The sequence below is a fragment of the Amblyomma americanum genome, chromosome 3, assembly GCF_052857255.1.
Source record: "Amblyomma americanum isolate KBUSLIRL-KWMA chromosome 3, ASM5285725v1, whole genome shotgun sequence".
NCBI classification, from domain to species: domain Eukaryota; kingdom Metazoa; phylum Arthropoda; class Arachnida; order Ixodida; family Ixodidae; genus Amblyomma; species Amblyomma americanum.
Window position 1 is genome coordinate 25,450,826 of NC_135499.1, and position 24,018 is coordinate 25,474,843.

General features: G+C 49.4%; 1 protein-coding gene, 1 long non-coding RNA gene and 1 pseudogene across 6 annotated transcripts in view; 2 read left to right on the forward strand and 1 right to left on the reverse strand.

The window, feature by feature from the left end:
• Positions 1 to 24,018, reverse strand: part of LOC144124487 (tRNA (uracil-5-)-methyltransferase homolog B-like) — a 221,962-nt gene that overhangs the window by 73,317 nt on the left and 124,627 nt on the right. The gene's annotated exons all lie outside the window — the stretch shown is intronic.
• On the forward strand, positions 1,425 to 3,659 carry LOC144126320 (uncharacterized; annotated as a pseudogene).
• On the forward strand, positions 17,638 to 23,520 carry LOC144122899 (uncharacterized). Its single transcript, XR_013312934.1, has 2 exons — positions 17,638 to 22,904; positions 23,452 to 23,520. It is a non-coding gene; the product is annotated as an uncharacterized LOC144122899 (long non-coding RNA).

Consider the following 24,018-nt stretch of genomic DNA (forward strand, 5'->3'; position numbering starts at 1 on the left):
CAGCTCCTAAACACACAAAAAAACACTCTTTCTGAAAACAAAGCTTTTGTAAGGTAGAAAGAAGCAAGAACGAAAAAACAGGTATCACCGCCACAGCAGTTGTAGTAAGTGGTTTTATTAAAATAATAATAAAAAGGAAGGAAAAGAAGTTGCTGCCATCGATACTGAAGCACCTGAGCTGGGGCAGCGGAAATAAAGGATAGCCAGCACACAAAAAAACACTCTTTCTGAAAACAAAGCTCTTGTAAGGTAGAAAAGAGCAAGAACTCAAAATACAGGTATCACCATCACAGTGGTAGTAGCAGGTGGTTTTATTAAAATAATAAAAAAAGGAAGGAAAAGATTTTTGCTAGCCCCGGCATGATACTGAAGCACCTGAGCTGGGGCAATGGAAATAAAGGATAGCAGGCATCCGTCACAGGCCAACCTCGCAAGTGCAAGCGTGATGACGAAATAGGAGAAAAGAAAGCATAGATCTCTGAGGCTGAGAAACGCGCATGAAGGTTCAGTGTCTGATCGATATTAAGTACATAAGTTTTGTTTTGAAACCACTAGTGTACTTTTGTCAAGCGAGGAAGACGGAAAAAGACAACCTGAATGGTTGGAAGTCAAAGAAAACCTGCAATTGGTGGCGCAACAGGCGGCCAGCTGAGTTTCGGCATGTTTTGGGGTGCTTCGCCGCTATGCATTCTGTGTGCCCGCATGGTTTCGTTAAGCTTCTCGATTTAGAAGGGCGGAGCAGCAGAGGGCCTCCAAGTGCCTAAGGGCTCCTGAGACGAAGTTCGTGCAATGACACGCAACTGCGCCAAGGCAAAAGAACTGTGTACACAAATGCTCAACGCGCCTCCATGTTAGCAAACGCACCGCTCGGCGTGTTTGCTTTGGCAACGTACCAAGACATCATCATCATCATTAGCCTGACTACACCCACAGCAGGGCAAAGGCCTCTCCCTTGTATCTCCAATTAACCCTGTCCTTTGCCAGCTGCGCACACCCTATGCCTGCAAACCTCCTAATCTCATCCGCCCACCTAACATTCTGCCGCCCCCTGCTACGCTTGCCTTCCCTTGGAATCCACTCCGTTACCCTTAAGGACCAACGGTTATCTTGCCTTCGCGTTACATGCCCTGCCCAAGCCCATTTCTTCCTCTTGATTTCCACTAGGATGTCATTAACACGAGTTTGTTCATTACCCCCTGAACAGCTTTCAGGCCTGCGCCCAAAATTTTGACGTCACATCCGGCAGGCTGACACTTGCAGGAGCCGCATCGCCAGCGACATGATTTTAGTCCCTGCTGTTCTTTTTTTCACGCTCCCTGCGCCGCGTGGGCCGGTTGGTTGCAGTGACATGGTTGCATTTGTCATCTCTCGTCGTTGTTTTGCGGAAATTTTGTTTCTGTGTGCGATGTGAAGTGGATACTAAAATGCCGAACAAGTGTTGTGTGCCGGGGTGCACTGGCAATTACGATACGGGCAGGAAAATACAAGTGTTTTCTTTCCCAAAAGATGACGACACTTTCAAGAAGTGGTTACGAGCCATTCCAAGGAAGGACTTCGTGCCCACTTCGTACACTAAAGTAAGTAATGTTTATGGTACTGTTAAGTGCTCCTGGTTGCTTTTACTTAATCAGCACGTTTATTGTGATACTTCGAAGCTCAGATAGATTGATTGTGGCCACATTTCTTTGCTGCAAACACGCTTATAGACAAAAGGGCTAGCATTAGGCTATTTTAATAGACTCGGTCTGTGCGCACGACGTCGTGGTCTTGAACCAGAAAAGGTATGTGCACGACGCGACCTTAGCACCCTGAGCGGCGGTGGCGGCGCGTGCTCCGGTGCCAAACATGGCTCGCAGACGGTCGCGGAGACAGCTTTCTCGTCGTAGTCACATTACTCGAATTGGCAGCCGGACGGCTTGGCGTTGTGTGCCGCTACCGCTGCCCATGCTGGCGATATATACTGATCGATCGCGGGTGCGGTCAGCGCCGTGATGCTCGCCCGCTTCCGTGACAGTCTTCAAAACTTAAGTAGCAGTACTTCACACGGCTCCACGATTCCAGGCAGGCAGCCACTTCGCCGAACAGAGAATGTAGCACTGCTAGAAAAACAGTTATAAGCTGCTGTCGTACAGTCTATGACTGCTGTTAAATGTGATAAGGAGCACCACACTAAGATCGAGTTCCACACGCGAATCAGCCCGACGACGATTAGGGTCGGGTTATATTGCTGTTGTAAGGCGTGTAAGTTCTGATTTTGAGCAATACGGCATGAGCACGGCGTTGCGGCGGCCGAGCCAAACATTCTTCAACAGTAAAGGAATGTCAGTTATTTATGATTCGGGACAATACGGCACGACCACGGCGTTGTGCTTTTCAGCGCAACTGTCACGAATCTCGCTGCCAGCCATTCGGGTACCCTCGTAAAAGCGGAAAAGAATTGACACCGCACATAGCTTTATTTACAGACTGCAACGCCAGCAGCAGCTCATGACGCCGCGCTAAGCAGTAGTACGTCCGGCCGCCGATTTGAGTAGTAGCGGCGGCTGGCGGCCGAGCCGAACATTCTTCGAGCGCGCTGCCGCTGCCGCCACCGCCGCTGAGGGCGCTAAGGTCGTGTCGTGTGCATACCTTTTCCGGTTGAAGATCATGACGTCATCCGCACAGACCGAGTCATTTTAATAAGTGGATTCTGAGATGTTTACGAAACGTTTGTACGTTTGTGCAGGTTTGCGCCGATCATTTCGACGCTTCATGCATCGAGACGACGACATCGTACACGGACCCAAGAACAGGAAATGTTCTTACAGTTCGATTGTCAGTACCGCGGTTGCGCCGTGGATCGGTGCCTACCGTATTTCCCAACTGCCCTTCGTACCTTTCAGCATCAGACAACAGCAAGAGAGAAGCACCTGATGCTAAGAGGAGCCGACTAGAAGCTTCCCAACTCGCCCGTGCGGTCAAAGGATCACTGGCGTCATATGAAGCGGAGCAGGAGAGAGACCGATTTTCGTCGCTCGAAGAACTAAAGGCGCGCCTGCAAGTGGCCCCAGTGTCAGTGCAGTGGACTGTGATTCGTAAAGAAAAGTGTACGATGTTTTTGAACATCACCAATGATCGTGAACCTTGGTTGAAAGCGTCATTGACAGTGTTCGAAAACCTCCAAGTCTCAGCCTGCTACCAAGGATCTGCGATTAAGAATCTTGGTAGCGCTGTTGTACCAGACTCGGTTTGCAAAGTAAGCTCCTTGTTGGAAATTTTGAACAACCTGTGCATGCTGTCTGACGAGCCTGGCGAGCGTTGTAGTTCTTGCCACCTGTCGCTTGCAGTAAATTCCCTTCTAGACAAATTGGAAGCAAGCATTAATGAAAACAAGAAAGGAGCTGTGAAATTTTTAAAGGAACAGCTAACACTGCTCTCTGTAGAGCGTATTCAGTACAGCACACAGGTAATGGTGTTTGCATGCATTCTCCACACAATATCGCCACATGCCTACAAGTATTTGAGAAAAACAAGTACACTAGCCTTGCCCCATCCGAGCACTATTAGGAAAGTGTGCTCATCTGTACAAATGTGCCCAGAAATCGATTCTTGTGATGCAACTTTTCTTCAGTATGTTTCCCAGAGATTTACACATCTGCAGTCACATGAAAAGACAGTGACGTTGATGCTTGACGAAATTCATATCAAGCCTTGCTTTGATTATAAGGGGGGCAGCATATGTGGTGCTGCAGTGAATTCCAGCGAGGCAGCCACATCTGTACACATGTTTATGATACAAAGTCTGCTGAGCTCATTCAAGGAGGTAGAACACATTTTTTCGGTAAAAACCATACAGGACGACCAACTTCATGCCATACTGAAGAAGGTGATCATACGCTTAGAAGAGATTGGGTACAGGGTCATAACCGTTGTTTGTGACAATAACTCTCTAAGCAGAAAGGTAATGAAGATGTTTCTGCCAAAGCCAATGCTTTGTCATGTTTATCCACATCCAGCAGATCCAGATCGGCCATTATTTTATGTGGTAGATGCTGTACATCTTTTGAAGTGTATCAGAAACAATTGGCTGAATCAGAAAAATGCGGGGACTTGCTTTTACTACCCACGCTTTGAGCTTTCAAACAATGATGTTCGTCCTGAATGCAAAATGACTGCCTCATTTAAGAATTTGAGAGCTTTACATAAGGAGGAGTCATCTCTACTGATAAAGTCTGGGTATGGCTTGACATCCAAGGCACTTAATCCGAGCAACTTGCAACGGCGAAATGTGAAGCTGGTACTGCAGGTTTTTAATCTGCACGTAGCCACAGCCCTGGCAGTTCGCAGTGGTGAAGCTGATTTTCAACATGCGGCAGCAACAGCAGAATTCATCAAAATCATTCTTCGCAGGTGGAGTATTGTCAACCTAAAAACGACAAATAAAGGCTTCCATCATCGTACTGTTTACGAAGAACCCATGTCTTGCAGTACAGATGACCCAAAAGTAGCTTTTCTGAATGGATTCATTACCTGGCTTGATGTCTGGGAATTTTATGGGCATGACACTGGGGTCCTTACCCAGGACACATTGAGCGCCCTAAGGCTATCTGCTCAATCCTTACTGGCATTGGCAAAGTACTGCACAAGTGAACTTCTTTTTAAGTACGTCCTACTAGGGAAAGTTCAAACGGATCCTCTTGAGAGTCGTTTTGGACAGTACCGGCAAATGGCTGGTGGGCAGTACCACATATCTGTTCGACAGTTTTGTGAGACAGAGAGCAGGATTCGCCTTCAGAATGCCCTGCCAATGATGAGCACTGATGATTTCAGAAACATCGAAGAAACAAACAGTGTCAGAGATGTAGGAACCTCCTTTAGTGTTCAAGTTGTAGACGCTGACCTTGATGCACTCAGAGAACGAATGCCAGATATTGGTTATGTTGGCGGGTATTGTGCGCATGCTACAATGAAAGTTTTAAAGTGTGAAAGTTGCCGAGGACACTTGGTTGTTATCGGAAGTGAGATGGAAATGGAAGAAGACACGCATTCCTTAATCGCGCAACTGGACCGAGGTGGACTCAAGTTTGCCTCTGCCCTTGAGATTACAATAGTCATGTACACGGAGGTTGTAGTTACAAAGCTTGTGACACAAAGTGCCTGCACACAATTTCTCCATGGGCCCAACCAAAGGAATGTCATTCGGTAACTGACGCTCAACTCTCTACCTAGGCTTGAGGACATAGATGCATGTGAAAATGGGCATGCCTAAGAGCTCCTTGTCACACTTGTTGCAGACTGTGCAGCAAACATAATGCTTAACAACTTATGCAAACAAAGGAATGATCAACTTCATATTATAAAAGAACAGAAGGCAAAAAACAGAAAAGCCCAAATCTTTCTTGAAAAGTAATTTTCCATAACTTGTACACCACACATTTAATTATTTTTAATTTCACTGCAGGTATTTTATTGCAGTTTCCTCATGTGATTTCTTTGGCGAACTTCTGCCTGTTGTAGTGCAATGAGCCTTCTTTTGTTTGCGTCATGCATGCTTTCTAGCCCAGAGTTTAAATGACAGTTCTTTGTCTTTAATCTGAAATTTTAAAGTATTTTGGCAATTAAGTGCAATGTTTTTTTTTTACTGAGCTGAACCTCAGACAGTGCCTGATGTGGTAGGTGAATGACTTATTTGTCACACTTTTTGTCTGTATGTGTTCTTCTTGTGCAGTGTCTATTATTGTACTATTGTTGCAGTGTCTATTATGTATTATTGTATTATAGTGTCTATGTTATTGTGCAATGCAGTTTGTGCAGTGGATTCCTTGTGCATTCCTGTACCTGCAGCAGTGAAATAGGTGGTTTTTTGTGTCACTTATTTATTATAACCTAGTCAACAGTTTAGTCACGAGCGTGTTTAATGTACTGTGGTTTCTTTGCATGTCTTCGACTCTACAAAGTAATATGTTGTGTTTTATGTAGGGGTGTGCGAATATTCGAAATTTCGAATACGAATCGAATATGTTTGATATTCGATTCGTATTCTAAAATTGATATTCGTGAATTTCCGAATGTTCGAAAATTCCCAAATACTCGCCAGCGATCGTATACTGTGCATACTTTCATAAATACGACTGTGGCAAAACCACACCATCTGGGCAGATTAGCCGATCATAGAATTAAAAATTCCAGGGAAAAAATACAGAGGTCCTATCCGCTTCCTTCTCCGCCGTTTATCGCGCGGACCGACCGCATCCCGACGCCGCAAGGCATCACCTCGTGAGAATTTTCCCAAGTGGGCTTTCCCACACATCACCCATGCTGCGAACAAGATGGCCGACGGCCCGCTTCGAGCAATCGATCGCAATGCAAAATCGCGCTTTTTTTAAATCCTTCGGTAATACGTTACATATTTAATGCCCACATCCGTAGAATGTGTCCTGCGCGTTCATAACTCTTCGAGCGTGACTTCCGCCATCCCGTTTTGTAAACTACGCTATGCGGGAAAGCCTACTTGCGGAATGCCGCGGGGGGCCTCCTGAAGGGGCGCGTCGAGTAGTCACAATAGGGCAAGCGATCCTGTTAAAATCCCGCTTATTGCATGATGCATTGTAACCTGCACACCTCTTTAGCGGGCGTAACGGCAGGCGTGGCAACAATCGGAAGGCCTCTCTAGCTAGGGCGAAAAAATAGCCTGGCTGCGTAGTTTCGGTTTCTGAGCTTCATCGCTGCCCCGCGGCAACCTCAAATGTCGGCCCGCGTATTCGCCGATAGTTCAATCCCAGCTCTGCGCGGCTTTCTTTTTCCTTTTTAGAAACCGCCTCGCCGCTCCGACGCCAGTGTGTGTTCCCCGGCCCCTTGCTTGCATTTGTGTTGTTTTTCCAGCACTCCAAAATGGGTGGCTAGTCACGGGCTTACAGGTGTTAGCGCGATGAAGCCGCCTCATAAGGCCTTACTGCATCTTCAGCATTTTCGGCAGCGTTTTTTTTTTTTCGGGAGGGCGCGGGCAATTTTATTAACAGAGGCCTTCGGATGAACCGGGCATTTCTTCCGGTCCCTTGAACTTTGAATGAATGAGGTTTAATAGTCATCATGTTATTTTTGTTGCCAGTCTTGTCATTTTATGGATTTTGTTTTGCATGACCTCATTATAGTTTGGATACTGTTATGTTGTCTAATCAAGTTGTATGCATTTCTGTACACATCATGCTTTTTTATATGGTACTGAGGCAGTCTAGTTTTGTTTATTTTAGTTGCAAAGACCATACACTATTTTAAAAAAAAAATAAGGGCAATAACGTTTGCTTGCTCACCGTTTTCTGAAATTTTTTTTGTACTGAACAGATATTAGATATTCGAAGCCCTTATTTCTTCATATTCGTATTCGATTCGTATTCGAAAATTTCAATATTCGCACACCCCTAGTTTTATGACATTGAAGGACGGCCACCAACTCTGAAAAATGGATGAAATATTTTCTTCTAACCTACAGTGAAGATGCGAGTATGGTTTTCGTTTTCTACCTCCTGACATTGCAATGTGCTATGTTCTGCTTCCTCTCATTCATCTGAACCTCGTACCGTGCCACAGGGCCTACTTTAATATACAGATTGGTATTGTAACTGTGTGTATCTCTTATCGGTGCAACAACTTGTTTTGGCTGTCAGTTGTTTACGATTTTATAGCACGCAGTATAAAAGGCAACATCCATCTACATTACAGCTCAATATCGTTTCCTGTCTGTCACGTATTTTGGCCGCAAACGATGTAGAGTCATAAATATCTGTAAATATGCATACAGACAGAGTCTGCTGTGATAAATAAATATTGCTACGGTTGTGCTTGTGCTTGGAACGCTCGTGCTTGGTGCGCTCGCGCTTGGAACGCGAAGAGGACGAAGTGCGTTTCTGCTGCTGGGCTTCGCGTGCCCAGTTGTTCGGCTGCGTGGCTGTAAGCTGTTTCCCTGTAAATATATTTTTCCCTTTTGGTGTGCACATCTTCACGTTACATTATTGGTGGAGGTGCGGGGTACAGCCACAGCAAGCACGGAACTTCGCAGCGGTCGTCAGCTCGCCGGCTCTTCAACCATGACCAGCGAAGGGGCCGCTCCGTCGGCGTCCGCCAACCCGGCGTTCATCATTGCCCATCCGAGAGATCCTGGGACCTTCAACGGAACGGACGGCGTCGACGTGGAGGACTGGCTCGCAATGTACGAGCGCGTGAGCACACACAACAGGTGGAACCCGACCCTAAAGTTGGCCAACGTCATCTTCTACCTGACGGGCACTGCCAGGGTATGGTTCGAGACCCACGAGGATGAACTCACCAGCTGGGATCTCTGCAAGCGCAAGCTTTGTGACCTGTTTGGTAAGCCATTCAGGCGTCAGCTCGCTGCGAAGAAGGAGCTCGCATGCCGTGCACAAACGTCCACAGAGTCCTATGTATCATACATTCAGGACATATTAGCTCTCTGCATGAAAGTCGACGCCACTATGTCAGAGTGCGACAAAGTAGGTCACGTGCTCAAAGGCATCGCAGATGACGCCTTTAACCTTCTTGTATACAAGGACTGCGGAACGGTTGACGCAATCATCAAGGAATGCCGCCGGTTCGAACAAGCGAAGAGCCGCCGAATTTCTCCGCAGTTCACGCGGTTGCCGAATACGACTGCGACGTCGTCCTGTGTAGACTCGACTCCACCGAGCCGTCTGCCGACATCTGAGAGCCTGACACGACTTGTGCGCCAAGAAGTAGAGGCAATGTCCCCCGTTGCGTTTCATCCACCCGCAACAGACAGTACTCCAGCAGTATCCCTTATACAGGCTGTCGTTCGCAAAGAATTTGCCAATCTTGGGATTCAACCTGTTTGCTCAGTTAGTGCCCCATATGCTCGCCGCATGTCCCCGGAGCTCGGTTCTGAACGTGCATACTACCCTCGACGCAGCCGCAATCCAGATGAATGGAGAACACCTGATGACAGGCCCATCTGCTTTAACTGCTCCCGAGTTGGCCACATATCTCGACACTGCCGAAGCCGTCCGTCCTCGACCTACAGCCGCTACCCGCCGGGTTCTGCATATTCCCGCCGCTCTCCCTCGCCCTCGGAAACGACCTCTTCTGGCCACAACGCTCAGACCCCGCTTACCAACCGTTCGTCGTCACCTCAGCGCCGTCGATCTCCATCGCCCCGACCTCGCCGCCCTTCGTCGCCGGCCCCATATGCCCGCTCCCGGTCGGAAAACTGATGGCTGCAGCGTCTGGGGGTGATGCTGCTCTGACGACCCGACCAGAAAACCCTCCTTTAACTCTTCATGCTCATCGGAACATCCTTAACGTCGACGTGGACGGGGTCCCTGTTACCGCTCTGATCGACACTGGAGCGCATGTCTCAGTCATGAATGCTCGTCTTCGCCGTCGCCTAAGGAAAGTGCTCACTCCTGCCCCCTCAACTGTGGTCCGTGTTGCAGATGGCGGTATGTCTATTGTCGTCAGAATGTGTACTGCTCGTGTTTCAATAGCCGGCCGCCATACTTCTGTGCTCTTCACTGTCCTCGAACACTGCCCTCATGACATCATTCTCGGCCTTGACTTTCTCACCGACCATTCCGCCCTTATAGATTGCGCCACAAGCATCGTTCAACTCACTCTACCTGTTCCTTCAGAGCCACCGGATCCAATTGTTCACCGACTGTGCACCGCCGACTTTGTCCGCCTGGACCCCGATGCCGCCACTTATGTCCGTTTCTCCTCGGTCCCGCCAGTTCCCGATGGTGACTACATCATTACTCCGGTTCCTGATGTGCCCTTTACACGCAGTGTTGCCCTTGCGCATACAGTTGTCACCATGTCGGCAAATCAAGCGTCCCTTCCGGTTCTCAACTTTGCCTCTTACGTTCAGCCGCTCCCACAAGGTATGTCGCTCGCCACGCTGTGCCCTGCTGCCGAATGCGTCGTATCGGCGGTGAGAAGCGTCCCACCCTCGTCGAACTGCCGCGACTCTGACGTCCCACCACCTGATGAATATGCAAAAATGATTGCTGCTGACCTCTTACCAGGGCAAGCTCACGACCTTCGGTATCTTCTGTCGTCTTTTCGCGACATCTTTGACTTCGATGACCGCCCTTTGGCTCGAACATCTGTGGTCACGCATCGCATCAACACCGGTGACGCAGCTCCTATTCACAGACGACCCTACAGAGTGTCCAGTACAGAACGCACCATCATACAGCAAGAGGTGGACAAGATGCTCAGTAAAGACATCATAGAGCCCTCGTCGAGCCCTTGGGCCTCACCAGTTGTGCTGGTTAAAAAGAAGGACGGCAGCTGGCGCTTTTGCGTTGATTACCGCACCTAAACAACATAACAAAAAAAGACGTCTATCCACTCCCAAGAATAGACGATGCTTTGGACTGCCTTCACGGAGCCAAATTTTTCTCTTCAATTGACCTTCGGTCCGGGTATTGGCAAATCTCTGTTGATGACAATGACCGCGAAAAGACGGCATTCGTCACACCGGACGGCTTATATCAGTTTAAAGTTATGCCATTCGGTCTCTGTAATGCGCCAGCTACCTTCGAAAGAATGATGGACTCCTTGCTTCGCGGCTTTAAATGGTCCACATGTCTATGTTACCTCGACGTTGTTGTGGTTTTTTCGCCCACGTTTACCACGCACCTCGAAAGACTGGCGAGCATTCTTTCTGTCTTCCGTCGAGCCGGGCTACAGCTCAATTCGTCGAAATGTCAATTCGGTCGCCGCCAACTCACCATTCTCGGACATCTAGTCGACGATTCTGGTGTCCGCCCGGATCCTGTTAAAGTTAAAGCCGTCAAGGACTTCCCTATTCCCCAGTCGTCTACGGATGTGCGCAGCTTCGTCGGCCTCTGCTCGTACTTCCGCCGTTTCATCAAAAATTTTGCCGGCACCGCTCGCCCCCTGACCGACCTTCTAAAGAAAGACACCCCTTTTACCTGGGGCCCTGCCCAAGAGGAGGCCTTTTCTTCGCTAGTCGACTTACTCACCTCCCCACCTATTCTGGCCCATTTTGATCCGTCGGCTCCGACTGAAGTTCGCACAGACGCCTGCGGTTATGGGATTGGCGCCGTGCTAGCCCAACGTCACCAAGGGCAAGAACGTGTTATTGCATATGCCAGCCGCCTCCTTTCTACAGCTGAGCGAAATTACTCAATTACAGAGCGCGAGTGTCTAGCTCTTGTTTGGGCCGTAGCTAAGTTCCGACCGTACCTGTTTGGCCGTCCATTCTCCGTAGTGACCGATCACCACGCCCTTTGTTGGCTGTCTTCACTGAAAGACCCCACAGGCCGGCTCGGACGTTGGACGTTGCGCCTCCAAGAGTATTCTTACACTGTTCATTACAAGTCAGGGCGTCTCCATCAAGACGCCGACTGCCTGTCTCGGCACCCTGTAGAGCCGCCTGATCCTGGAGACAACGACCTCGGCCCGTGCCTCTTCGCTATCTCCGATCTGGTTAACATCGCGGACGAGCAGCGACAAGACTCTTCCTTGCGTATTCTCATTGATCGCCTCAACTGTGCCAGCCGAGATCCTTCATTGCAACTGTTCGTCATTCAGGATGGCGTCCTATACCGCCGCAACCTTCGTCCTGACGGACCTCCGCTCCTGCTAGTCGTTCCCCAGCGTCTCCGTTCATCTGTCCTAGCGGAACTACACGACCTACCGACCGCAGGCCACCTCGGCGTCTCCCGCACATACGATCGGGTCCGACGCCGCTTCTTTTGGCCTGGTCTGTACCGCTCTGTTCGCCGTTACGTTGCCTCCTGCGACCTCTGTCAACGCAGGAAGAGACCATCAACGTTGCCTGCTGGCCTTCTACAGCCTATTGACGTACCTCTCGAACCATTCTACCGTGTTGGACTCGACCTTCTCGGACCTTTCCCGACGTCCTGCTCCGGCAACCGTTGGATTGCTGTCGCGACCGACTATGCGACCCGGTACGCTATCACGCGTGCGTTACCAACAAGTTGCACAACCGATGTCGCCGACTTCCTATTGCAGAACGTAATCCTTCACCACGGCGCTCCACACCAATTGCTGACGGACCGCGGCCGCTACTTTTTGTCCCGAGTAGTTGACGATATCCTCCGGTCCTGTGGCACGCAGCATAAGCTCACTACAGCTTACCATCCCCAGACGAACGGGCTTACCGAGCGCCTCAACAGGACTCTGACCGATATGCTATCCATGTATGTCTCGCCCGACCACCGCGATTGGGACGTTGCCTTGCCTTATGTAACATTTGCTTATAATTCGTCGCGGCATGATACCACCGGCTATTCTCCTTTCTACCTTCTGTTTGGTCGGCATCCTGCGCTGCCATTGGATACATTACTACCGAGTTCTACTGCCTCGACCACAGAGTATGCACGTGACGCCATCTCCCGAGCAACTATGGCCCGTGAAATCGCCCGAGACCGGCTCACCGCATCTCAGACCTACCAGAAGTCAGTTTACGACCGCCGGCATCGCCCAGTACACTATCCGCCGGGCTCACTCGTCCTCCTTTGGTCTCCTTCTCGCCATGTCGGTCTCTCTGAGAAACTTCTACGTCAGTACAGTGGCCCTTATCGTGTTCTCCGTCAGGTGACCGACGTGACCTACGAGATTACACCTCTTCATGCTCCGACGTCGTCCACTAGCCCTTTGACTGACGTCGTTCATGTAGTCCGTCTCAAACCGTACCACACGCCTGCTACATCATCCACTTAGCACCGGGACGGTGCTTTTGCCGCCGGGAGTTATGCTACGGTTGTGCTTGTGCTTGGAACGCTCGTGCTTGGTGCGCTCGCGCTTGGAACGCGAAGAGGACGAAGTGCGTTTCTGCTGCTGGGCTTCGCGTGCCCGGTTGTTCGGCTGCGTGGCTGTAAGCTGTTTCCCTGTAAATATATTTTTCCCTTTTGGTGTGCACATCTTCACGTTACAATATGTATAATTCTGTCCGTAATCTTAATTATTTGTCTTTGCCCTGGTAAATCGCGCGGACCTGGCAGTCGACGAGCCTGCCTGTGGCATCAGTTCCCGCGAGGCAAGCGGGCAGCAATCGCTCGCGGCCCTCAGCCGGCGCGCAGTGACGTCGTCGTCACGTCACGTGACGCGCAGGCCTGAAAGCTGTTCAGGGGGTAATGGTTTGTTCTCTCACCCACTCTGCCCGCTTCTGGTCTCTTAACGTTACACCTACCATTTTCGTTGCCATGGCTCGGTGTGTTGTCCTTAACTTAAGCTGAAGCCTTTTTGTTAGCCTCCGCATTTCTGCCCCGTAGGTGAGTACCAGTAAGATACAGCTGTTGTACACTTTTCTCTTGAGGGTACCAAGACGCTGGGCTGCATAACCAGCCCTACGAGGACTAAGTTACAGAATTTAAATATGCCCTCACGTACCAGTAGCTGGGTTATTTGGTTTGATCATAGAAGGTTGTGGCCAAGTACTACACCAGGGTGGCCAAATCCTGCTCTGGTGAGAGAGTGCGTTGTCGGATCTGGTCACCGATATCAGGCCGCACTCCAGGCCTGGGTATGCAATTCCATCGACACGCGGATTTTATTTTTTTATTTTTAAATCCGGTGGAGAATTGCGCGGCACCAGGATTCGAACCCCGGTCCTCTTGCACGCGAGACGGATGCTCTACCTCTACGCCATCGCTGAACCACAGCAGTCATACAGGCATTGCGTAATCAGGGGGTAGAAGAGCCTTATGTCAAAATACTGGAAGATATATATAGCAACTGCACAGCTACTATACTATAGTCCTCCATAAAGTCAGCAATAAAATTCCAATAAGGAAGGGCGTCAGGCAAGGAGACATGATCTCGCCAATGCTGTTCACCGCATGTTTACAGGAGGCATTTCGAGGCCTGAATTGGGAACAGTTGGGAATAAGAATAAATGGAGAATACGTAAATAATCTGCGATTCGCTGATGACATTGCCTTGCTGAGTCACTCAGGAGGTGAACTGCAAATCATGATCAATGAGTTAGACAGGCAGAGCAGATCGATGGGTCTAAAAATTAACATGCACAAAAACCAAGGTAATGTTCAACAGCCTAGCAAGGGAACAACAGTTCACAATTGGCAGCGAGAGCCTATAAGTTGTGATGGAATACGTGTACTTAGGGCAGGTAGTGACAGCTGATCCGGATCATGAGAGGGAGATAATTAGAAGGATAAGAATGGGGTGGAGCGCATATGGCAAATTCTCGCAGATCATGAGTGGCAGTTTACCAATTTCCCTCAAGAGGAAAGTGTACAACAGCTGTATCTTACTGGTACTCACCTATGGGGCAGAAACGTGGAGGCTAACGAAAAGAGTTCAGCTTAAGTTAAGGACAACGCAGCGAGCCATGGAAAGAAAAATGATAGGTGTAACGTTAAGAGACCGGAAGCGGGCAGAGTGGGTGAGGAAACAAACGCGGGTTAATGACAACCTAGTCGAAATCAAGAGGAAGAAATGGGCTTGAACAGGGCATGTAATGCGAAGGCAATATAACCGCTGGTCCTTAAGGGTAACGGAGTGGGTTCCAAAAGAAAGTAAGCGTAGCAGGGGGCAGCAGAAGGTTAGGTGGGTGGATGAGATTACGAAGTTTGCAGGCAAAGGGTGGATGCAGCTGGCAAAGGATAGGGTTAATTGGAGAGACATGGGAGAAGCCTTTGCCCTGCAGTGGGTGTAGTCAGGCTGATGATGATGATGATGATGACCAGTAGCTATACATCAGTCGTGACGGTGGCTCGGCAGTGACAGCGATGCTTCCGACTCATCGGCGCTGAGATTTCCTTGCAGACCCGCCGCCTCAGCGCTCAAAAGCATCGTTTGCTGTGCGCAATTCAAGTCACTGAATGCAGGCCACAGCTCTTGCGAGAACTTCTTTGTCAGAACCGGGAATGGTATCCATCGTAACGTTGCTGCAAACGTAAACGAAGCGACGACGGCTGATAGAGGCCTTCAACGTATACGGCGGGCAGTAGTTTTCATTTCAGCTGCTGCTAGGCGGGAGTGCGCACTCGCCGCCAGCACTCATAGAGTCCTCGTTTCCGGTTCCATCGCCTTACGTCCCTCTTGTCCTATTTCGTCCCCAGAAAGTTTGAGTTTGAATCGTAGCGGCCGGAAAAAGATTTCAACTTCGAATCCAAATCTCTTAGCAATAATGTACTTTTTGCTGCCGGACAAGCGGCAACTATATCGAACTATTGCATTTTACTAACAAAAAAAATTTGATAGCGTTGTCCTCAGTTTGTCTCTAAGTGTGGGGATGTGCTCGAGAGAGAGAAACAACTTTAATGAAACAACAGTCAATGAACGCCAGGAGAGGAGTCCATCTCCCCTGTCGCCCCTGGCCGTGTCGGCCGGAATCCCTTGAGACACAGCAGCAGCAAGGGCTTGACTGATGATGACCTGCTGGACTTTAGGGTCTGGGCTGGAGAGCAAAGCCTCCCAGGGTTCTAGAGTGCGCAAGCTATCGCACCTAGTCAAACATGTCCACACCACGTGGGCAAAAGAAGTGTGGCTAGAAGCGTTGTCGGTTGCAACTGCCAGGTATCGGCGATCTCCTTTCGCGCTCGGAGGACCCTTTTTCTCAATCTCTAGAGCACACTGTGATTGGGCCTGCTTCACAATGTGCTCGAGAGCGCGAAAGGAGATCGAAGATTTCTGGCACTTGCACCGCGACAAATCCTCCTAGCCACACTTCTCTGCGCGTACGGCAGTTCCCGGCCAAGCACAGCCTGACCTGGATACAGGCAGACTTTTTCCTGCTCCCGAGAATAAAGAGTTCCCTGAAAGAAGTCCGTTTTGGCAACATTTAAGCGATCCAAACCGCTGTGACAAAGGCTCTAAACAAGGTTCCTGTCGATGCCTTCCAGGATGCATACAGTGCATGGCAGAGTCGCTGGCAAAAATGTGTAGATGCCACAGGGGACTACTTCAAAGAGTTTTAAATGTTTGTAACGATATCTGGAATAAATCTTTTCTACGGATAAAATTGCATTACTTTCTGGACACACCTTGTAGACAGAAGACGTCGACATATGCAAGCATCAACTCATCAATGCCTGAGGCCAATAAAATTAATAACATCTTGATGGGTATCTCCTATGGCGCGTTCCAGATGTTGCTAGCCAGGAATCCACAAACTGTCGTAAATGTTATCCAGCTTTGCCAAAGCTCGACGAGTCGCTTCCTGCTCGGACGGTTTGCAGTCTGCCTCCTGACCCGGCTGCACTGCTTCCCGAGATCAAGGCCTTTATATGGGAAAAGGCGGCCTGCCAATTGTCGCTGCTGCCTGTGTCTGGCGACCCTGCCCTTGATCCCACGCTTCGACGCATCATCCAGGAGCAGGTCGCCGTTTTGCCTTCAAGCCGTCGGCTTCCGCCTGTGACTGTCCCTCTTACATACGATGAGGTTGCCACCAGACCATGAGGCCACGACGCCTACGTCTCGCACCCATCCGTTACGCCGCTGCCACCTCCGCCGGCACATATCCATCGTCACTCGCCACCTCGCAGCATCGCCATGAACCCACGGCGGACACGGGACAACCGCCCCATAAGCTATGTCAGTGGCTTGTCAGGCCATGTCGCACGGCTGTGTCGCCAACACGCGTCGAGTTTCCGGGAAGGGGCACGCGCATTCCGCTACGACCCTGCCCTTCATCCGCTACCCATTTCCTCTGGCGCCTCTGCGAACTCCTTCCACCTTGACCATTCTTCCGGTAAATCTCTCTCCTCCATGTGCCACCACTCACCGTCCTCTGTATTCCCCGCCAATGTTGTCGAAGCGTTTGTCGATGGCACCGCCGTTCTCGCTCTCGTGGACACGGGTGCTGCTGCCTCTGTTATTTGCGTCCCCCTTTGCCGAAGACTACTTTAAGAAAAAAGGTTAGTACTGCGCGAATTAGACATGACAGGAGAACAAGAACAAGCATGACAACACAGGCGTAGACTTCCAACTGTTTATTAGAAACCGAAAAGCAAACGCTATATAAGGGATGAACCTTAGCACATAACCATCAATGTCATTCACACATGTCCTGATCAAAATCTAGACCACATTAATAAAATTGTTACATTGCAGAAGGGCCGATAAACCACGACAGAGTACTCAGTCAGCATGTCCCCAGACACTCCATGTCAAGAAAATGAAAAAATGAAAAAAAGTAAGCAACCTAACCTGAGTAAAGAGGGTGAAGAATTCGCGAAATGATAATGCAGGTGATCCAACAGACAACAAGTGTAAAAAACTATGAAAACGAAACAAAAATCATGGTGTGACATATGAAAAAACCAGCATCAGAGCATGGAAACAACAATGGAAATTAAAAGCAGGTAAAAGAGTGGAATGAGGTATAGAAAAACAAGCATGACATGGACGGCAACAAAGAACAATTGTAAAGGTGAGCATAAAACCTGATAAAATTACATTTTCGGCCTTGGGGTACATACATCCAGGAACAAAATTAGGACAAGTGAAACAATTATATGTGGCCTTCTAAAAACTCGATTTCACTCACTGAAAGCAAAATAGACGGAGTGCTGACACATTTTTCACCATTTTTTACGATGTGATAAGCTTCAACCACCTCCCTTTCCGTCTTATCTCTCGATTTAAACGAAAAGTTAGTGTTGCGCAAAAGTGGCTTGCAAGGTACTTTATTCTTGCCCTTGCCCTTCCCTTTACAGTTCTTACAATGATGTGCCAGATGACCTCCCATATTCTTCACTGCCAAGTTATGTTCGCGTGCCCTTTCATTGAAACATCTACCAGTCTGCCCAATGTAAACTATACTGCATGTGAGGGCAATTTTGTACACAAGGCCTGAATCGCACTTTGTGAACTTCTTTTCATGACTGATATTGCATTGCGGCCTGGCTCTCTTCTCTGTCGACAGCAAAGGGCAGACGCTGCTCAGCTTTGAGCCTCTCCGACATATGCGCCTCTTTCCACGTCGACCCCCAGTGTACTCACATTGGTGTGGTGATGACTTACACGTGCCTTCGACTCCGCACTTCTAGTGGCGGGTAATAAACCATTTTATCCGACAGTATGTTTGGTCCTGCCCGGAATGCCAGTGCCACAAAACCCCTCCACGTCGTTCCATCGCTATGATGCAGCCCTTGCCCTGCCCCACGCGCCCATTTGACCATGTAGGCGTCGATCTTCATGGCTCCACCAATGCTTTCAACAAGTCCTTCTTTCCGACCGCAATTGAAGAATGGAACCTTCTGCCCGACTCACTAACAAATGTGCACGATGCGACAAGGTTTAAGGCGATGTTGTTAGATCACCTGGGTTGACATGTTTTTTTTTTTTTTTTGCCCTAACCTCTCGCCAACGTGTGTGGTGCTTGTGGCCTAAAGGCATTTTTTACATGCACCGTTCTAACTATTCGCGTTCCTTGCTTCTCTTTATGTTCCTATATTGCATTGTTATATTTTTGTGACCTTTGTTTTTCCACATCAACCTTGTATACGCTCCCCCCTTATGTAATACCCCGACAGGGGCTTTTAAGGGACAATAAATGATGATGATGATGATCTCTACGGGCCCCTTCCCATCACTCTGGCTGGACACCGCTGGGTTATAGTGGCAGTGGTTCACTCGCTACGTCGAAACCTCATCCCTGCCATCCCCATCTGCAGCGCAAGACATTGCGTCTTTCATCCTGCATCATCTCGTTCTGCACCATGGTTCCCCTAAGGAAATTCTGAGTGCTTCTCTCCCTTCTTTCTACCTATACCAAGGATACCGTGCTTCCGTATTTCCCTGATGTCTCCGAATTTCTGGCGCTTTCTCAAGCTGCAACACATGCTGAAGAATGCTGCCAGCTTGCCCGCTCCCTTACAACGCAGAACCATAATCACCAGAAGCACCTTTGCGTCCCTACCAGTCCTCTTGAGTCCTATACTCCAGAATCGCTCGTGTGGCTTTGTGTTCCATCAACCGGTCCCGGTCTCTCCATGAAACTCCTTTTAAAGTACCAAGGCCCGTACCGTGTCATCTGCCAGACCTCTCCAGTGAGCTACGTTAAAGGAGCCCCGAAACATATTTTCAGTGCATTGTTTTGCCTACTGGTTGCATAGAATGAGTTATAGTGATGCTATTAACATCAGTCGTACCGCGTATGCTGTGGTTTTTAATACTTTAATTAGCTCACAAAAACAAATTCGTGGCGCTGACGGTGTCACCATACAGTGGCAGTTTTTAGCAGCGGATATGACATCACTTTAAGCGAGCTTGATGATTGGACAAAGAGCAAATATTGTTACGGGGAAAAACTTTTTACATTTATGTACAAGTTTTGGGGTTAGAATAAAGAGTTCCCAGCAGGGAGCACCAACACGAACAAGGAGCTTCTTCTTCTTTTTCTTCGTTCGTCCTCTCACGCAGGAGGCCACTTCGTCTTCCACTGCCACTTCGTCGTAATATGACTCCCGGCGGCACGAGCACCTTCTCGGTGCTATGCGAGTGGTCGAGAAGCGACGAGGTAGGGCTTGAGGCGCATGACGTGAACAATATCGGTGGGTGGTTTACTTGATGAGGATGCAGGCGTATGAGTAGCAACTTCATACGTGACGTCGGTGAACTGACGCATCACACAATAAGGATGCCATGGTAGGGGGACAAAAGTTTCTCAGAGAGACCGACGCGGCGGGAAGGAGACCTCAGAAAAACGAGTGACCCCGGTTCATAGGTGACACGGCGATGGCGATTATCGGACAGAGACTTCTGTGCTTGCTCGAACACTTGGAGCCGACTACGGGCGATTTGGCGAGCGTGTGCAGCTTGAACAATGGCATCACGGGCGTAGGCGGTGACGGGACGGTCAGCGGATGGGACAAGTGTGTCCAAAGACAGGACGGTGTGTCTCCCATATAAGAGATAGAAGGGAGAGTAACCAGTTGCGTCATGCCGGGAGGTGTTATAGGCGAACGCCACATAGGGCAAGGCGAGATCCCAGTCTTTGTGGTCGGGGGAGACGTACATAGACAGCATGTCTGTTAATGTCCGGTTCAAACACTAGGTTAGTCCGTTCGTCTGCGGGTGGTATGTTGTGGCAATCTTATGCTCGGTTGAACATAAGCGCAGGATGTCGTCAACAACACCAGACATGGAATAGCGTCCGCGGTCTGTGAGTAATTGACGAGGGGCACCATGTCGCAGAACAGATTGTGCAAAAGGAAGTCAGCGACATCGGTCGCGTAGCTCGTAGGCAATGCACTGGTGACAGCGTACCGAGTGGCATAGTCGGTGGCTACTGCGACCCACCTATTTCCGGACTCCGAGGTCGGGAATGGTCCAAGGAGATCGAGCCCTACACGGAGGAACGGCTCCACGGGCACGTCTATAAGTTGCAGAAAACCGGGAGCTGGTCCCGAAGGCCTCTTCCTGCGTTGACACAGGTCGCAAGTGGTGACGTAACGCTGGACTGTACAGTACAAGGCAGGTCGAAAGAAGCGGCACCGTATCCGGTCGTAGGTTCTTGCCCCACCAAGGTGTCCAGCTGTAGGCAGGTCATGGAGTTCTGTGATTATAGAAGAGCGCAGATGCTGGGGAATGACTAGAAGGAGGGAGGGCCCGTCAGGACGGAAGTTTCGGTGATAGAGGATGCCATATTTGGTATCAAAGAGCTGCAGAGAGCGCTTCGAGTTTCCAGAGCTGAGGCCCTCGATGATGGTTTGCAAATATGGGTCCTTGCGCTGCTCTTCGGCGATGTGTAGGTCACAAATGCCAAACAGGGAAGGGATATCGTCAGTGTCACTGAGATCAGGTGGCTCGACAGCGTACCGAGACAGGCAGTCAGCGTCTTGATGAAGACGTCCAGACTTGTACACAACAGTGTACGAATACTCCTGAAGGCATAGAGCCCAGCGGCCAAGACGCCCGGAAGGGTCTTTCAGCGAGGACAGCCAGCAAAGGGCATGGTGGTCCGTGACAACAGAATAAGCGCGCCCGAACAAGTATGGCCGGAATTTAGCCACAGCCCAAATCAGGGCGAGGCACTCCTGTTCGGTAATAGAGTAATTTCGCTCGGGAGGTGAAAGCAGGCGGCTAGCATACGCAACGGCGCAGTCTGGACCCAGGGAGCGTTGTGCGAGCACTGCTCCAATCCCGTAGCCGCCGGCATCTGTGCGGAGTTCAGTAGGGGCTGCGGGATCAAAATGTGCCAGAATCGGTGATGACGTCAGCAGACGGACAAGCGTGGAAAACGCATTTTGTTGATCAGGGCCCCAGGTAAACTCGGTGTCGGTCTTCAATAGGTCAGTGAGGGGACGAGCGATAAGGGCAAAATCTTGAATAAAACGACGAAAGTAGGAACACAGCCCAAGAAAACTGCGCACGTCCTTCTGGGACTGTGGACGCGGAAAGTTTTGCACCGCTTCAATTATAGCGGGATCAGGACGTATGCCGGAGGCGTCGACGATATGTCCAAGAATGGTGAGTTGCCGGCGGCCGAATTGGCATTTGGACGAGTTGAGCTGAAGCCCAGCCGTACAAAATACAGTCAGGATACTGTTGAGATGTTCAAGGTGCGAGGCAAAAGTGGGCGAGAAGACAACAACATCGTCAAGGTAGCACGTACACGTAGTCCACTTAAATCCACGAAGAAGCGAGTCCATCATCCTTTCGAAGGTAGCTGGTGCATTACAAAGTCCGAACGGCATGACTTTAAACTGGTATAAACCGTCAGGTGTGACAAAAGCTGTTTTTTCACGGTACTGCTCATCAACGGTGATTTGCCAATAACCGGAACGAAGATCAATGAAGAAAAGTATTGAGATCTGTGGAGGCAGTCGAGAGCGTCATCGATCCTTGGGAGTGGGTACACGTCTCTTCTTGTGATGCGGTTCAGGTGGCAGTAATCAACGCAGAAACACCAACTGCCGTCTTTCTTTTTAACAAGGACGACAGGAGAGGCCCAAGGACTGGAGGACGGTTCGATGATGTCCTTAGCGAGCATCTTTTCAACTTCCTTTTGTATCACTTGGCGTTCGGAACTGGACACCCTGTAAGGCCGGCAGTGCAGAGGAGCGGCGTCACCAGTGTTGATACGATGCTGCACAATAGTCGTACGTGCTAAAGGGCGGTCATTGAAATCAAATATGTCCTGAAAGGATGCCAGTAAACGGATAAGCGCCTGAGCTTGGTCTGCAGAGAGATCGGAAGCGATCATATTGGCATAATGGTCAGGTTTTGAAATACCGTATTTACTCGAATCTAGGCCGGCCACGATTCTAAGCCGAGACCCGAAAGTTGAAGGCCACAGAAAAAAAAAAACTTACCTCGATTGTAGGCCGGCCGAAAAAACAACACTGTTTATACCTCATTATCACAATTATTTTTATGACGCGACACGACTGTTCTTACGTCGCCGCGCTCGTAAAAGTGCGTGGCGCGAAACGACTGCACCATGTGTCTGCGCATAGGCGAACATTCTTCTCATCCACGCCGAAGTCCCGCCCGGCTTGAAGATTTGACGACTGCTCTGCAGCGACTATAACTTTCCGCTTGAAGGCGGCACTATAATGGCACCGCCTGTTTGGTGCCATGGTGTTGGTGATAAAAACTACGCACGAAAACTTCACTGCTGCGAATGTGCTTACGCCACCGCACGAGAACAGAACAAGGCCAAAATGGCAGCCAGTGCTCATGTGTGCTTTGATCAGTGGCTGCGTTCCAATACTCCCAAGTAGACGGCTACTTAGACGTCTAGCCGGACAGCCGCCATCTTGGGACGCGTTCCATTTCTCGGCGAAGCAGTCTCATAAGACTGCTTCGCCGAAGTCCACATCGATGCAGGCTAACTTGCTGTCTAAAGATGGCGGAGCTGATGTACGCGGATGAGCGAGTCGTGCTCTTGCGGGCGTCGGACTGTACACGGAGTATAGGAAAGGAAAAATGTGAGTCATTCTATTATGTTATTTGGTACGCAAACTAATGGCTAATTAATCTTCGTGGACGTGCGATTCCTAGAAGTGAATCACGCAGGAGAAAATCGTGCAGTTGAGAGCTTTGCTACAGCAGCGGACGCTGTAGGTCTGTTTACGTGATCCGGCATCGTCAGATGCCGGATCTTAATTAGCACCTTTATTTTAGAGAATACTGGTCGCTGTCGTTGGTTTCCTCGACGGGCGTTAAGACGGTTGGCGTGACGGTTAACAAATGTGTTCTTCTGTTGCTGTATTAGTTGCATCAACTCTTTCGCGTGCATTCTTTTTTATCTCTACACTCTCAGAACAAATACACCGGCATGTTGCGAATTGATTTTAGTCTTTGCAGGATTAAAGATCGCTGCTGTATTTAGGTCTCTCGCTGTCTCCGAGTGCCACGTAGGGCAGACAGCAGGTTTAATGTCACGTATGTGTTTTCCTTTTGCAATGTATATTAGCCGTATCGCATTTCGCGCATATTGATTACAGTCTTTCGTATTCTTTCTTATGTTTACAGGACCGTCTGAACGAGCACGTTCGAGGAGCATGTACAGTTGAGCATCAATAATAAAAGAATAATCGCATATCACTTTAGCGTCGTCTTCGGAGAGCGGCCCCGTCTGCTACAAGTAGACTGACCAATAGGCACATCCACCAGTCCGGTTTACGCGCAAAGTCATTGCAGAAGAAATGTGTAAACTTGTTGAAAACACGTTTTTAATTATCGTTATTGCTCACTTTGTGAAAAATAGTAGTACAACTGTTCATAAGCTTTAGTTACATTATTATGCCGCGAGGCGGCGTGAGCAGTAGACAAGTTCCAATACATGGACATGTAGACTGCTTCCTAGACGTCACACTAGACGTCTTGTTAGACGTCTAGAGTATTGGAACGCAGCCAGTATCAGCTACGGATAGCAACGGCTACGGATAGCAACGGCTACAGTGCTGTCTTTCGTTGGCGTTTTGTGGGGGCGCCACCTGCGTGCTACATTTATTCGTATTTTACGAATACGAAACCTCGAAACAAAATCCTCGAATCTAAGCCGACATAAGAGTTCTACATCTCGTTTTTTTGAAAAAA